The sequence below is a fragment of the Procambarus clarkii genome, chromosome 12 (genome assembly GCF_040958095.1).
Source record: "Procambarus clarkii isolate CNS0578487 chromosome 12, FALCON_Pclarkii_2.0, whole genome shotgun sequence".
Lineage (NCBI taxonomy): Eukaryota > Metazoa > Arthropoda > Malacostraca > Decapoda > Cambaridae > Procambarus > Procambarus clarkii.
Window position 1 is genome coordinate 45,218,392 of NC_091161.1, and position 14,642 is coordinate 45,233,033.

Consider the following 14,642-nt stretch of genomic DNA (forward strand, 5'->3'; position numbering starts at 1 on the left):
CCCTAGGTGCCCTGTAAGTACTGCCCTTGGGGCCACCTTCCACAAGTCACCTTGGGTTCTACCTCCGCTGTGTCCTTTACTGCTCGGTACTGGGCCGCCCTTGGAGTCGGTTGGGGTTTGTTGCCCTGGTTTGTCTCTGGGTAAGTGGTAGTTTTCGTCACTGGTAGGGACGTGGGGTACTGCACAGCTAGTTTTCACCATTAACAGCGGCTGGCTCTGTTCCGCCTGGGTACGTTGTCCTCTTGCGGGGTTTTTCTTTTGTTTTTTTGTTTTTTGCCTGGTGGGGGGTCTGCTCTAACTATGGTCCCCCTTTCCTGTTCTAGGTGAATTTCTTTTGAATTCTTTTGTTGGCGGTACTCCCCGCTTGGCCCCCGTGAGTGGACACGTCCCGGGTTCAGCTTTAGCAGTTTGTTGGTAGATTTGGGAGCCGGTTCGCGGTACCCTGCCTGGGCTTCCCTTAGCGGGTACCAAAGGCTAAGGGCCCTGGGAAACCCCACGGGGGCTCCGTGGTCCTCTAGGTGTGTCGTTGGAGTCCCCCTCGCGTCCTACGAGTTTGACGGTTGATCTGTCCCCTTGTCTCAGGGTGACACTCACCGGTTGTGCCTCCGCCATGCTGCCTGTTGGGTCCTTGTTCTTGTGAACCCGGAGTCGTCCGATGATTGTTGTCGGTACGCGCTCTCCTTCACCCAGGCCACTAGTCTTGATAATCGGGTGCAGGCGGCTGCGGCGTTGCTTGCTGGGTGTGTGTTGCTGCAACGCTCTTGGTTTGCGGCCCCGGATGCCCCGAGGCTGCCCCGTTTTGGTGGATGGGGAATGGACTTGGGGGTGGGGGTCGCTTCGGCTCTGGCTCCTTCCGCTTCTTGTTCCTCCCCTTCTGTTCTACTCACTTCCTCCCTTGCTTCCTGCTCCGAACCATAGAAGGGTTTCGGCGTTGGGGCGGGGTCTGGTTGGGTTGAGACTCGGGCGGTCTCGGGGTTTTCCTCTTCCGGGGTAGCGGCGGAGGCATTCCAGTTGGTTCCTCCTGCCGTGCAGTATGGGTCTGACCAGTGGGCTCCCTTCATTAGTGTTTGAACGGCTGCCCCGGCTTTTCCTTGTTAAGCTGGGGCTTTGGGGGTGCGGCTCGGCCCTGGGTCATGCCGTAGAGGTTCCCGGGGTTAGGGAGGGGTTACCTGGGGGGCCTCGGCCCCTTTTGCTCCTCTTGGGTCCTTGTACCTTTGGTGTGGGCTGGCAGTTCCTCAGAGTGGGTTGTTCCTTCCCTCTGTGTTCCTGTTGTTTTCGTGTATACCCCTCCCTGGGTTCGGTTCCATGTTCCTTCGGGTTCGTCGGTCCCGTCGTTCCTGGGGTTGGGTTTCACCCCTTTTCCTTACCCTTTTTGCTCCTATGCTCCTATGTCACGATGCTGTTCACAAAAAAAAAAAGTGTTCAGGTAAGGTACATCCATACAAGGTATGAAACAAACATTGATGGATTTCTATATTGACCTAGTACATAGTGCCTAAACCGCTTCGTATCATTGGCCCTGCATGTTCCTTGGTCAGGGGGTGCTTGTCATGGTTCTCGTTGGTTCGCGAGTCTCTTCGTACCTTCCAATATTATTGGAACGTCTGTTGATTTTCGATGTAGTTTCCATCGGGTCTTTTGTCGGCCTTGTTGGATCCCTTTCATCATCTTTTTTTTTTCGCCTTGTTTTGTTCTCGCGTCGTCTCTACTTCCAGTTTCGGCGTTCCTTGTCTTCGTTCTGCACGCCTTCCTTGTGTTTGTACGATGTCTGTTCATTGTGTGTACGATTTGTGTACGTTTTGTGTTCGCCTGGTGTACGAGCCACGCCTCCCGGTGAACGGGTGGTGCGTTTCGTACCTTGTGTGCTGTGGCCGCGGTGTGCATTTTGTCTACGGGCAGTATGCTCGTGTGTTCGCGCCGTTTCTCGTGGTTTTCTACGGCTGCTCGTTTCTCCCTCCAGTCGTGGCCCTCTGGATGCTGAGGGTGTTTTGGATTTATATTGGGGGTGTCACTTTGTTCTTCCTCTGTACTGCTTCGTCTTCTGCAGGGAGCGCACCTCTGCTGTCTTTCTCCTTCGACCTCGCATTTTATTCAGGTGAGGGTACATACTGTGCCTACTGCCTCGAGTATGCATGGCTTTCGGGTACACCTTTAGCGCTGCTCCTAGTATGTTACTTCACTCGCCTGGGTTGTGGCACGGTCGTGTGTCTGCTCTGCAGGTGAGGTTGTCTTGTCTGGCGCTTCTGTCCTGCCTAGTGCTGGTTCTCACTTTTGGTGGGGTGCTTGCCTAGTAGTGCTTGCGGGGGTTGAGCTCTGGCTCTTTGGCCCCGCCTCTCCTGTCAGTTGATGGTTGCGCAGTTTCTGAGCCTTCTGGGCTCTGTCTTCTTGTTTGCTCTTGTGGGTGGTGTCTGCCTCCTCCACATGGCATTTTGGTGCTTTTCGCGTCCTTTCCCTCTGCCATTAATCGGGTTCTTTTTTTAGTGTACAGTATCCACTCAATTTAATGGCCTCTTTGTTGACCAGACCACACACTAGAAGTTGAAGGGACGACGACGTTTCGGTCCGTCCTGGACCATTTCTCAGGTCGATTGTGATGAGGACAGGTAGGGACAGGCAATAAATAGGCCAGAGAGAGCTGAGGAGGAAAGTAAGGTGTAGGGAATAGTAGTAATAATGAGAACTGCAGAAGGCCTATTGACCCATACGATGGCAGCTCCTATTATTACTACCGAAGGAGATAGTAATAGGAATAAGAAGAGGATAGCAAGGGAGCGTAGGAGAAGACAATGCACAGAAAAAGGGAGAAGAGAGAAAGAAAAGGAAAGAGAAAAGAAAAAGAAAGATAAATGGAAGGGGTAAGCTTATATTAAGTCACGTTAGTAGAAAGATTAGAGCATTTGAGTATATACTGTGAAAGGGAAGAGTCCACAGCAACAAAGCCAGGACTCAAGTTCATGTGGGTACATTGTGTATAAGAGCCGATTCTACAAGACGGCGTCTGTGTAGAGTAGAGGCAGGAAAGATTATTTTGGAGGAAGACCAATCAATGGGATGATTAGAATCCCTCACATGGAAGAAGAGAGCATTGTTAGTGTCTGCAGACTTAACACTTCTCTTGTGTTCTTTAAGTCTGTCATTCAGTGTATGGCCAGTTTCGCCAAAGTATTGGAGAGGACAAGATGAACAGGAAATAGAGTAGACACCAGCAGCGTTAGAAGCAGGAGGAGCAGTGTGAACTAGATTACTACGAAGTGTGTTAGTTTGTCGAAAGGCGAGTTTAATGTCAAGAGACGAAAGGTATTGGTAAAAGTTTTGAGTTCAGATATGAAGGGAAGGCATAGTACAGTGCTACTAGTGTTGGAAGCAGGTTTAGGATGAAAGAAATTTCGTTTAGCTTGAGAGTAGGCACAGATGATGAAATGCAAAGGATAACCAAGGCGAGAGAATGATTTGTAGATAAAGGCAATTTCAGAATCAAGAAACTGAGGGTCGCTGATGCGTAGAGAGCGGAGGAAGAGAGAGACGAGGACACTTTTCTTAACAGAAGGAGTGATTCAACATACTTCAGCCACGTTATTGTGACTCATCGCCTGCAAACGGCCTCTTTTATACCGATCTGCCGGTAATAACGACCGGTTTGGGAGGACCGGTATTTAGAGCCTCATAAACGGTCTGGCGGTCGATATTACCGAAGGTCGGTATTGGGTTTGTCTTTGTATCAGAGGGTCCTTACATGGCAAGCAGGCCGCCTACCCCTTTCATCCCTTCCCTCACCTTCACTGAACCTCTACCTCCACACCCTCACTGCCTTCCCCCCCCCCCAAGACCCTTCTGGGAAATGGCTCAGTAGACTGCCAGCCAGCCAGAGACAACCTGGAGAATATCCATCTAATAAAGCATTCATGAAGCAAGTATTTTATAACTTTTTATTATCCTAATAATATTACTAAACAAAATCTGTAAGCAAAAATATATATGATGTACATCCAGAATTAAATAAAAAACATCTGGTTAACTGGGTCAAGCGTTAGGCTTATCTCTTCCCTTCCCCACCACCGACAAACACACCCCCACCCGCCCCCCCCCCATACTTCCCATACACATGCTCTCTCTCTGCTTTACCTCATCATCCATTACTCCATCCCTCCCTCCCTCCCTCTCTTCTTCCCCCCCTCCTTCCCAGCTCCCTCCATCCAACCATCCCTCCCTCCGTCCCTCCTTCCCAGCTCCCTTTCTCCATCCAACCATCCCTCAACTCCATCCCTTTGTCCTTCCTTCCCTTCCTCCCTCCCTCCTTCCCTCCATCCCTTCCTCCCTCCTTCTCTCCCTCCCTTCCTCCCTCCTTCTCTCCTCCCTCCTTCTCTCCCTCCCCTCCATGCCTCCTTCCCTCCATGCCTCCTTCCCTCCATGCCTCCCTCCATCCTCCCTCCATCCCTCCCTCGCTCCATCCCTCCCTCCCTCCCTCCCTCCTCCTCCCTCCTTACCTCCATCTCTCCCTCCCCTCCATCCCTTCTTCCTTCCCTTCCTTCCTCCCTCCATCCCTCCCTCCTTCTTCCTTCCTTCCATCCAAACATCTGGTTAACTGGGTCAAGTGTTAGGCTTATCTCTTCCCTTCCCCACCACCGACACACACACCCCCACCCCCACCCGCCCCCCCCCCTATACTTCCCATACACGCGCTCTCTGCTTCACCTCAACATCCATTACTCCATCCCTCCCCTCCCTCTCTTCTTCCCTCCATCACTCCCTTCATCCCTCCATCCCTTCCTCCATCCCTTCCTCCATCCCTCCCTCCCTCCTTCCCTCCATCACTCCCCTCCATCCCTTCCTCCCTCCTTCACTCCCTCCATCCCTTCCTCCCTCCTTCACTCCCTCCATCTCTTCCTCTCTCCCTCCCTCCTTCCCAGCTCCCTCCCTCCCTCCTTCCCTCCATTCCTCCCCCATCCCTCCCTCCTTCCCTCCATTCCTCCCCATCCCTCCCTCCTTCCCTCCCTCCATCTCTCCCTCCTTCCCTCCCCTCCATCCCTTCCTCCCTCCTTCCTTCCATTTAAACATCTGGTTGCGATCTGGTCCCTTCCCCTTCCAACGACACCTCCCCTCCCCCCCAAACTTCCCATACACACGCTTTCTCTGCTTCACCTCAACAACCATAGCGCCATCCCTCTCTCCCTCCCTCCATCAATCCATCCATCCATCAATCCATCCATCCATCTCCATCCACTCCTGCCCTACCTACCACCCAGCCTCTGCCTGCCTGCTACCCTCCTTGCTGCTCCCTCCCTGCCTACCACCCAGCTGCCTCCCTCCCTCCCCGCTTACCACTCAGCCTCTGCCTGCCTGCCTCCCTCCCAAGCTATGCCTGCCTGCTCCCTCCCAAGCTCTGCCTACCTGCCTCCCTCCCAAGCTCTGCCTGCCTCCCTCCCTCCCTCCTTGCCTGTCCCTCCCTGCCTACCACCCAGCATCTGCCTTCCTCCTTGCCTCTCCCTCCCTGCCTACCTCCCAGCCTCTCCCTGCCTGCCTACATTTAAGCCTCTCCATCCCTGCCTGCCTGCCCATCCACCCACCAGTCAGCCATCACTGACACAACGAGTGCATTTGGAGCCGACATGGTGCACGGTACCTTGATTGTGCCGATATGTCCAACAAAGTAACGGAATGAATACTCCAGCCTCATGACAAATCAAAACAATGTGCCGTGAATCTGTGACGTCACAGGGTAGAAGGCACTAGAGTGGTGGACCCAGTGGCTGTCTGTATAAAATATATCTTACCTGAACGTTGCTTGAAAAATTACCGACACTTCGGAAATACCGGAGCTCCGGAAATAACGACCAGGGTACAGCCCCATATAGGCCGTTAAATTAAGTGGATACTGTATGTGGCTCCTTTGGGTGCTCACTACCTCCTGTGTCCCCTTGTGCGTACCTGCATACGGACATAAGTACAGTGGCCCTGCGGAGGGCCTCTTGGCTCGTGCGAGGCAGCTACTAAATTAAATTACTGTAAATTTTGCTCTGAGGGGCGAGTTTATTGGGCAGCGTCACTCATCTTGTGAGTGGACACACCGCCATAGCAGCATGTACAACACTCCCCAATAGGAAGAAAACCCGCTGGGTTGTTCATCCTGTCACTTGTACCCAGACACAGCTGGGACTTGCTTAACTGTCTCAAATGAACAGCTACTCAAACAAGAAGATTAACATACATTCCCACTCACATGTCCAACCTGCCCTTGCACTAATAGTGGGGCCCCACCACCACGTTACGTGGTAATTGGTTCCACATCACCGGGCCTGTTACCGTGCCGGTCATTCCTCCTGTCTTTCCTGATTCTGAGCTTATCCCTTTTATGCCCATTGTTTCGTGCCCACAATGTGCCGCACGGGTGGCGTGTGCCACTATCCCAGTTTCTATTGTTTCGTGGAGATTGGTCAATAAACACAAACACTAAGGAACTACTTATCTTTTGTTGCATATACAGTAGTTGTGGGTGATCGTTGGCGGGCAATGGTGCGGGTTGGGCGCACTGAGTGTCGGTACGGTGTCTCACATGTCTGTTCTAGACCACACTTGCCGGTAGACTAGTTATTATTCTTTACTCTGCTGGTTATATGCTTGGGCGCCGCCTCAGTTTCCCACAGGTTGGCAGGACTTTTTGTTGGACGTACGGAACGGTTTGAGTTCCGTCGTTGGTACTTTGTAGAGCTTTGCTTCTCTAGTTAGGCTCATGCGTTTGGAGCGAGTATCTTCTTGGGATACTCTACTCCCTCCGCCACCTTTGTTCACTGACAGTATGGTTTTCGATCTGGAAGATCCTGTTTATCGAATTTACTCAGTTTCTATGATCGAGCAACAGAGATATTACAGGAAAGAGATGGTTAGGTTGACTGCATCTATCTGGACCTAAAAAAGGCTTTTGACAGAGTTCCACATAAGAGGTTATTCTGGAAACTGGAAAATATTGGAGGGGTGACATGTACACTTCTAACATGGATGAAAAATTTCCTGACTGATAGAAAAATGAGGGCAGTGATCAGAGACAATGTATCGGACTGGAGAAATGTCACAAGTGGAGTACCACAGGGTTCAGTTCTTGCACCAGTGATGTTTATTGTCTACATAAATGATCTACCAGTTGGTATACAGAATTATATGAACATGTTAGCTGATGATGCTAAGATAATAGGAAGGATAAGAAACTAGATGATTGTTATGCCCTTCAAGATGACTGGACAAAATAAGTATATGGAGCACCACTTGGCAAATGAATTTAATGTTAATAAATGCCATGTTATGGAATGTGGAATAGGAGAACATAGACCCCACACAACCTATATATTATGTGAGAAATCTTTAAAGAATTCTGATAAAGAAAGAGATCTAGGGGTGGTTCTAGATAGAAAACTATCACCTGAGGACCACATAAAGAATATTGTGCAAGGAGCCTATGCTATGCTTTCTAACTTCAGAATTGCTTTTAAATACATGGATGGCGATATACTAAAGAAATTGTTCACAACTTTTGTTAGGCCAAAGCTAGAATATGCAGCGGTTGTGTGGTGCCCATATCTTAAGAAGCACATCAACAAACTGGAAAAGGTGCAAAGACATGCTACTAAGTGGCTCCCAGAACTGAAGGGCAAGAGCTACGAAGAGAGGTTAGAGGCATTAAATATGCCAAAACTGGAAGACAGAAGAAAAAGAGGTGATATGATCACTACATACAAAATAATAACAGGAATTGATAAAATCGATAGGGAAGATTTCCTGAGACCTGGAACTTTAAGAACAAGAGGTCATAGATATAAACTAGCTAAACACAGATGCCAAGAAATATAAGAAAATTCACTTTCGCAAACAGAGTGGTAGACGGTTGGAACAAGTTAGGTGAGAAGGTGGTGGAGGCCAAGACCGTCAGTAGTTTCAAAGCGTTATATGACAGAGTGCTGGAAAGACGGGACACCACGAGCATAGCTCTCATCCTGTAACTACACTTAGGAAATTACACTTAGGTAATTACTGTTCCATCCTTGTTTCCTCTTCCCCACTTGGCGGGATTGCGTCGATGGCTCCTGACTGGGGTGTTTGGTGTGGTGTTTGGTCACCTTGCATGTGTCTTTAGTGCCTTTTGTCCATCTTTTGTTCTTTGTTGTCCTGTGGGGCTCTGGCCCACATTTCGGTGCTTTTGTTTTCGTTGTAGACCCCTGGGTCTTTTCCCTGTCTGGACACTTTCCTTGCCTATCTTCGGTGCCTGACTGCACCCTCACATAGCCGAGGGAGAAATCGTCTCAAGAACCTCAAGATAACCCTGCTGTCCGTAAGGTCCCTCAGGTATGTACGCGCTCCTCTACACATTTTGTGGTTGGTCGTGTGCGTTACTTCCGGCCGCTCCTTGGGCCGTATTCGTGGTTTTCCTTACCTAATTCAGTTTTTCCTCCCCCATGCTACACTTTTTTGCCTGCCTCTGCCTGCCTGCCTGCCTCTCTGCCTGCCTGCCTCTCTGCCTGCCTGCCTCTCTGCCTGCCTGCCTGCCTGCTTGCCTGCCTTTCCCTCCCTAATTCTTCCATCCCCCCTCACTACTTCTTTCCTGCCTACCTTCACCTCCCTTTCTCACTAATTCTCCCTCTCTCTCTAATTCTCCCCCTCTCTCTCATACTGCCTCCCACCTAAGCTCCCATCCATCCACCCACCAGTCGGCAATCATTGACGCAATGCGTGCATTTTGAGCCGACATGGTGCACAGATGTTTCTTGATTGTGCAAATATGTAAAACAAAATCACAGAATGAACTCTCCAGCCTCATGACAAATCAAAATAACAGGAATAATAGGCCCTGAATCTGTGAAATCACAGGGTAGAAGACACTCTAGAGTAGTGGCGCCCAACATGGGCAGTGGGCAAACTGGACCATCTCCCACCCATCACCACGGGCCGGCGCGACGCTTGGTGGACCGCTTCCTACCCGAACTTTGTTCGTGTAGCATGACTCCCCAACCCCAATCGGGAAACTGGAAGTTTCGGATAACTAAAGTTCGGAAACCAAGTGGTGCTCTGTAGTTGGGTCCTATCAAATCCAAACAAACACTTTTCTAAGAATATAAAATACAGTACTTAACAAAGATCCATAACTAAAAAATAAAAAACAGCCAAGAATACTGGACTGCATATTGGAAATGCACCTTAAAATTACAGTATATGGAATAGGTGAAACTTGGGTGGGGGGGAGGGGACAAATTGGGCATTGGCCATGCTATGATCATGGAAAATTGGGTAAATTTGGTAGAAAATGTCTTAAATATGGATAAATTGGGATATATTTGGTAAATTATATATATGATATATATAATATATTATATATTATATATATATATATATATATATATATATATATATATATATATATATTATATATATATTATATATTTGATATATTTTGGTAAATTTGGTCTTAGCCATGTTAGGGTTAGGTCTGGTTTTAGGTTAGGTTAGGTTTGAGTAAGTTAGGTTAGGTAAGTCAGATTAAGTTAGGTTTGGGTAAGTTAGGTAAGTTACATAGGTTAGGTAAGTTACATTAGGTTAGGTAAGTTACATTAGGTTAGGTAAGTTACATTAGGTTAGGTAAGTTATGTTAGGGTAGGTTAGGTCAGGTAGGTTCGGTTAGGCAAGTTATGTTAGGTAGGAAAGGTTAGGTTGGGTTGGGTTAGATTAGGTTTAGTTAACCCTTAACATGCTAGGGGTATAATATCCTTTCTTCCCCTCAGGCGCATGTAATTTTGAAAAAAAAAAAATTTTTCTTCCTAACCTGTTAATTTGTGTTCATTGATCACGGGAAAAATAATAAAAAAATCGTAAGTGGCATATATTGCCCGCTATAGGGCGGGGAAATCTGGCAAAAAATAGGCGCTGACTCAGCGTGCGTCCCAGGCGGTCTGTTGCTCGCCAGCTGTCAGGCCGGAGTTGCCACAAAGAGATAATTACCTAATTATTTCAATGTCTCTGATTTTTCATAGTTTTTTTGCTGTAATATTATTCAATAGTGTGTAGTTTGATATATTTATATAATAAAATGAGTGAATCATTGCTGTACTCAAAAATATGGTGTGCATATTGTTGATTCAATTATGTTCATTAATCAGTGAACAAATACTTTGTCGGTTATCACACTATAAGCACAGGTTATATACAGTATAAGTATCTGCATGTTTTGTTCACTATAACGAACCACTAAGTAGCTATTATGAGTCAAAAAGTAACGAGGAGTGACCGCTGTGTACCAACCAGCCACTCCCGCCCTCCCTCAAGTCATCTGACTCGCCCACATTCTCCTACAATACTGTTTTTGCTATAATTCACTATATACAGACATTATATAAGTATCTACATGTTTTGTTCACCATAACTGTACATCTAAGCTTGTATGGTGAGTAAAGGCACAAAGACGTAGGACCTCACACAGTCAGCTGATGGCTGCCGCCCTCAAGGCCAGACGCACTAATATTTCTCCTCCAACAATACTGTGTGGTGTTGTTATGCTATATACACACATTATATATAATACCTACCTGTTTTATTCACCATACTTGTACAAATAAACCGGTATGGTGCCCAAAGACCATCGTGGTAACCAGTAAACAACACCGTTGTCTGCACGGTGGCGTCGTGCAGACGACACCACCGCCCTCACCAAAATGGCGGCTCCCAACCTTCTCTTGCTGTTTATACCCTCTATACACAAGTCCTTATTGGCCCTAGAGAGTCAGACCTCAGGCCTAAGTGTTAAATGGTTGGCCATTGCCAAAATAATGGGTGGAGCCCTGGGGCTGTATTAGATGGTGGGAGGAGTAATCCTTTCCAGCAATAAGCTGCTAAAACAAAATTTCGGTATGGTGTCTAGGGAGTGTGTGGAATAAGGGCCGCAAGCCCGCATCCAAGGGGCTGAGGGCAGCCGTCAACATCTTTGCCTCAGTGCGATTTTAAGGTATTGTGCACTGATTCATGTCCTCAGTAGATATCCATTGTGCCTCTAGGGGAATAGAATAGAATAGGGTATATGTTCAAGCCTGTCTCCTCCAAGATAAAGAGTAGGGACATTTGACTCGCCTGGTATGGGGAAGAGACCGGGGAGAGGGAATTGTGAGGGAGATGGAGAGGGAAATCTGAGTGGGGAGGAGTTGAGTGGGGGAAGCCAAAGGTATCAGGGCCACCCTTAGGTCAACCTCTTGGCTCCTGACAAATGGGCGACAGGGGGGGGGGAAGAGGAGGAGACGAATGACGGGCAAGGGGAGGGGAGAAAGGGAGAAGGAAGGAGGGGAGAGAGGAGAAGGGAGAACCAATGATCTGAGAACCAGATCATACATAGCAATGGACTTGTATAGTAATTATCTGTGTATAGGATGTGGCCCTTGTTCATCCTCCACAAACGAAACCAGAGAAACCATGTTCGTCGTTACCGGGAATGTCTACATCGCTAGCTGAATACAGGAATCATGTGTAACACGTATCCTGTTTCACAGTCACACAGTACAAAGAATATCAATCCAAATCTGTTTCGTTTGGAGGGAATATACCGTTTGAATGAAACACGTCCTTTGAAAAGTACAAGGGATTCATCAATCACCCGCTTCTGTGCTGGTACGTAAAAATCTCTTGAATTTTCCAATCACTTCATTCATATAGTGCCTCACTCTCCAAAGTCTATCATCCTCTGTCCGGTCCTCATTACTTGCAAAATGCAGACACCTGAGGAGTATCTGAAATCTGTCTCGTGACATATATTTCCCGAAGAAAGGTGTTGGAATAGTCAGATCTTTGCTCCAGTAATCTGTGAGAGCGTGTTTGACACAGTGTTTCATCAACATACTTGTCGCTAGAAACATATTTCACCAACATTGGTGGTTTTCCAACGTTGCAATCGTGAAAATTCTGTTCTCTCTCTTCTAATGAGATGAGCTGCATAAAGGTTCGTTTGGTGTACAATATGTTCCATGAGCGGCTCATCATAGAATGCTGTAAAATAATCACATTCACTCACATCCTCTCCATTATCAGGGAAAAGCTCTGTAATCCCAACGTCTTTATTGTCAAAGGCAGGAATTCGGGGAATAAACCCAGCACCAATACTCCACACTAGTACACCTAGTGTCCTGCAAGACACAGGGGACGCAACAGGGGCACTACGGCGAGGAAGCGATGCACCCTGTGGACCAGGAGCTGAAGCCCGTCTACGCACAGTACGGCCACTACATGCACATGAGGTAGAGGCACGTGAACATGAGGCTCTTGGTGCCTTATGTTGTTCCATGTGGTGGCGCTTGGCTGGGCGAGACGCTGCTGACGCGACAAAATCTCGCCCAGAAACACCACTGGTACTGGCACCAGGCTCGGTAACACTGTTCTGAATCCACTTCACTAAAACCAGAAAGAGAGTCACCTTCCTCTGACTCGTCACCGAACAGATCCTCAGACTGTAAATAAGCACAGGAACTGAGAGGTCGAGGATGAATTGGGGTAGACACTGGGCGAGGTGGCATGGGTGAGCATAGGCATCGCCATGGGAGGAGGCTGTATCTCATTTTCACTGTCCGTGCTATCATCATCGGTCAATTGTGTGTAGTCTTTACAAATATCAGTCATCAAAGTCACTTTCCTCACCATCGGAAAATAATTCACTGGTTATTTGCTCTTGGGTGAGTGATTGTGTGGGGCGTGCCCGGGAAGCGTTCGGCCGTGCGCTCGACATGGTGGCTGCTGGGTAACTGAGGCCTCCCACGCGATAGTAGCGTGAGCTGGATTTTTTTCAAAATGGCGGCTGTTTACTATAGCCCCTGGGCAGCATATGGGGACCCCCTATACCCCGCAGGCCTTTCAAATCGTGCGCGGTACTCCAAATCATCATATGATGCGATGCGCAATTTAAGGGTTAAGTAAGTTATGTTAGGTACGCTAGTTAAGTTCAGTTTGGGCAAGTTAGGTTAGGTAGGTTCGATTAAGTTATGATAGGTTAAGCTAGTTAAGGTAGGTTAGGTTATGTTGGGTTAGGTTTGGGTAAGTTAGGATAGGTTAGGTTTAGTTAAGTTAGGTTAGTTAAGTTAGGTTTGGGTAAGTTAGGTTAAGTTAGCTTAGGTTAGTTAAGTTTAGCATAGGTTAGGTTAGGTAAGTTTAGGTTAGGTTAGGTTAAGTTTGGGTAAGCTATGTTAGGTGGGGTTATGCAGGGATGTTCAAAGAACAGTTTTAAGATAAAGTGACTAGGAAAATATATTTAACAGAAGTATAAGTTTGATATGAAAAGTTGAACTAGTTACGTTTGGGAGTGTTATTTAATGCTTGAAGATGTCTCAGAGAACATTATTGATGTCTTAGAGAACAGCTTTGATGAAGGAAGATATCTTAGAGAACAACATTGATGAACGAAGGTGACTGAGAATAACTTTTGATGACTAAGAATAACTTTAATATCTTAGAAAGCAACTTTGATGACTGAGACTAACTTTTAATGACTCTGAGAATGACTTTTGAGGACATAGGTAGTATTTTTAGGTCTTTAAGATTAACTTTTGTTGGCTCTGAGAATAACTTTTGATGAACGAAGATGTCTTAGAAAAACAACTTCGATGAACGAAGGTGACTTTGAGATTAACTTTGATGACTCTGAGAATAACCTTGATGGCTCTGAGAGTAACTTTGATGACTCTGAGATTAACTCTGATGACTGAGAATAACTTTTGATGTCACTGAGAATAATTTTTGAGGACGAGAGTTGTTTTTTGACGTCTTTGAGTGCATTATTGATGTCTTTGATTGTGTGTTTTGATGTATCAGAGTAACTTTGGTGTCCCGAAGAGTGTCTTTGATGTCTCGAAGAGTGTCCTTGACTATTTTTTTCTTAATGACACAAAATTTTAGTTAAGAACAGTGTTGAAAGATTCCCTTTAACTATTTTTGTACTCTAAGAAGTATACTGGACGACTATTGTCGCTAATGAAATGGATGTGGACGCTACTGGGCCTGCTGACGAAACTGACGAAGAGGCCACAGACTTTGATGTGGCATCCCATGTCGAAACCGTGATGAACCCATCTCTGCCAATGTCTCAGGTCGATGATATTTTGTGTAAGGTGTGCTTTAATACATTGGGTCTCATACTGCTGCCCTGCAGATACATGGTAACGTGCGGTGTTTGTCTCGTATCTGTGAGAAAGTGCCCTATTTGCAGATGCGGCATTTCGTATGTTCGTCAACCGATTATTTCCTAAGATGACAAAAAGGCATAGACACTTATTTATTTATGTAAATAAAACTTGTACAAATGTTGAGTTATTTTTCTTTTTATATCCATAAATTGGTATAAATATGCCCATATTTTCTTGAACAGTATTTTCTTTTTTGGATGGGGGGGGGCAAACAAATACTCAAAGAGGTCGTAATGCTTGTAAGAACAAAACATTTTTCCAACCGTCACTGGCGAGTCGCCGGCTGGATGGATTGCAATTGCTTAGTTTCTGCCTAAAATAGTTGGTTAGGGGGGGGGGAGACACTGCCTCATTTAGTAAAATTTGCTATGTCCAATAGCTTGGATGTTGGGAACTGAACGAGGTGTCTGCAAGAAGGTTGCTCAACATCCCGTGCGAATATGGACAAAATAG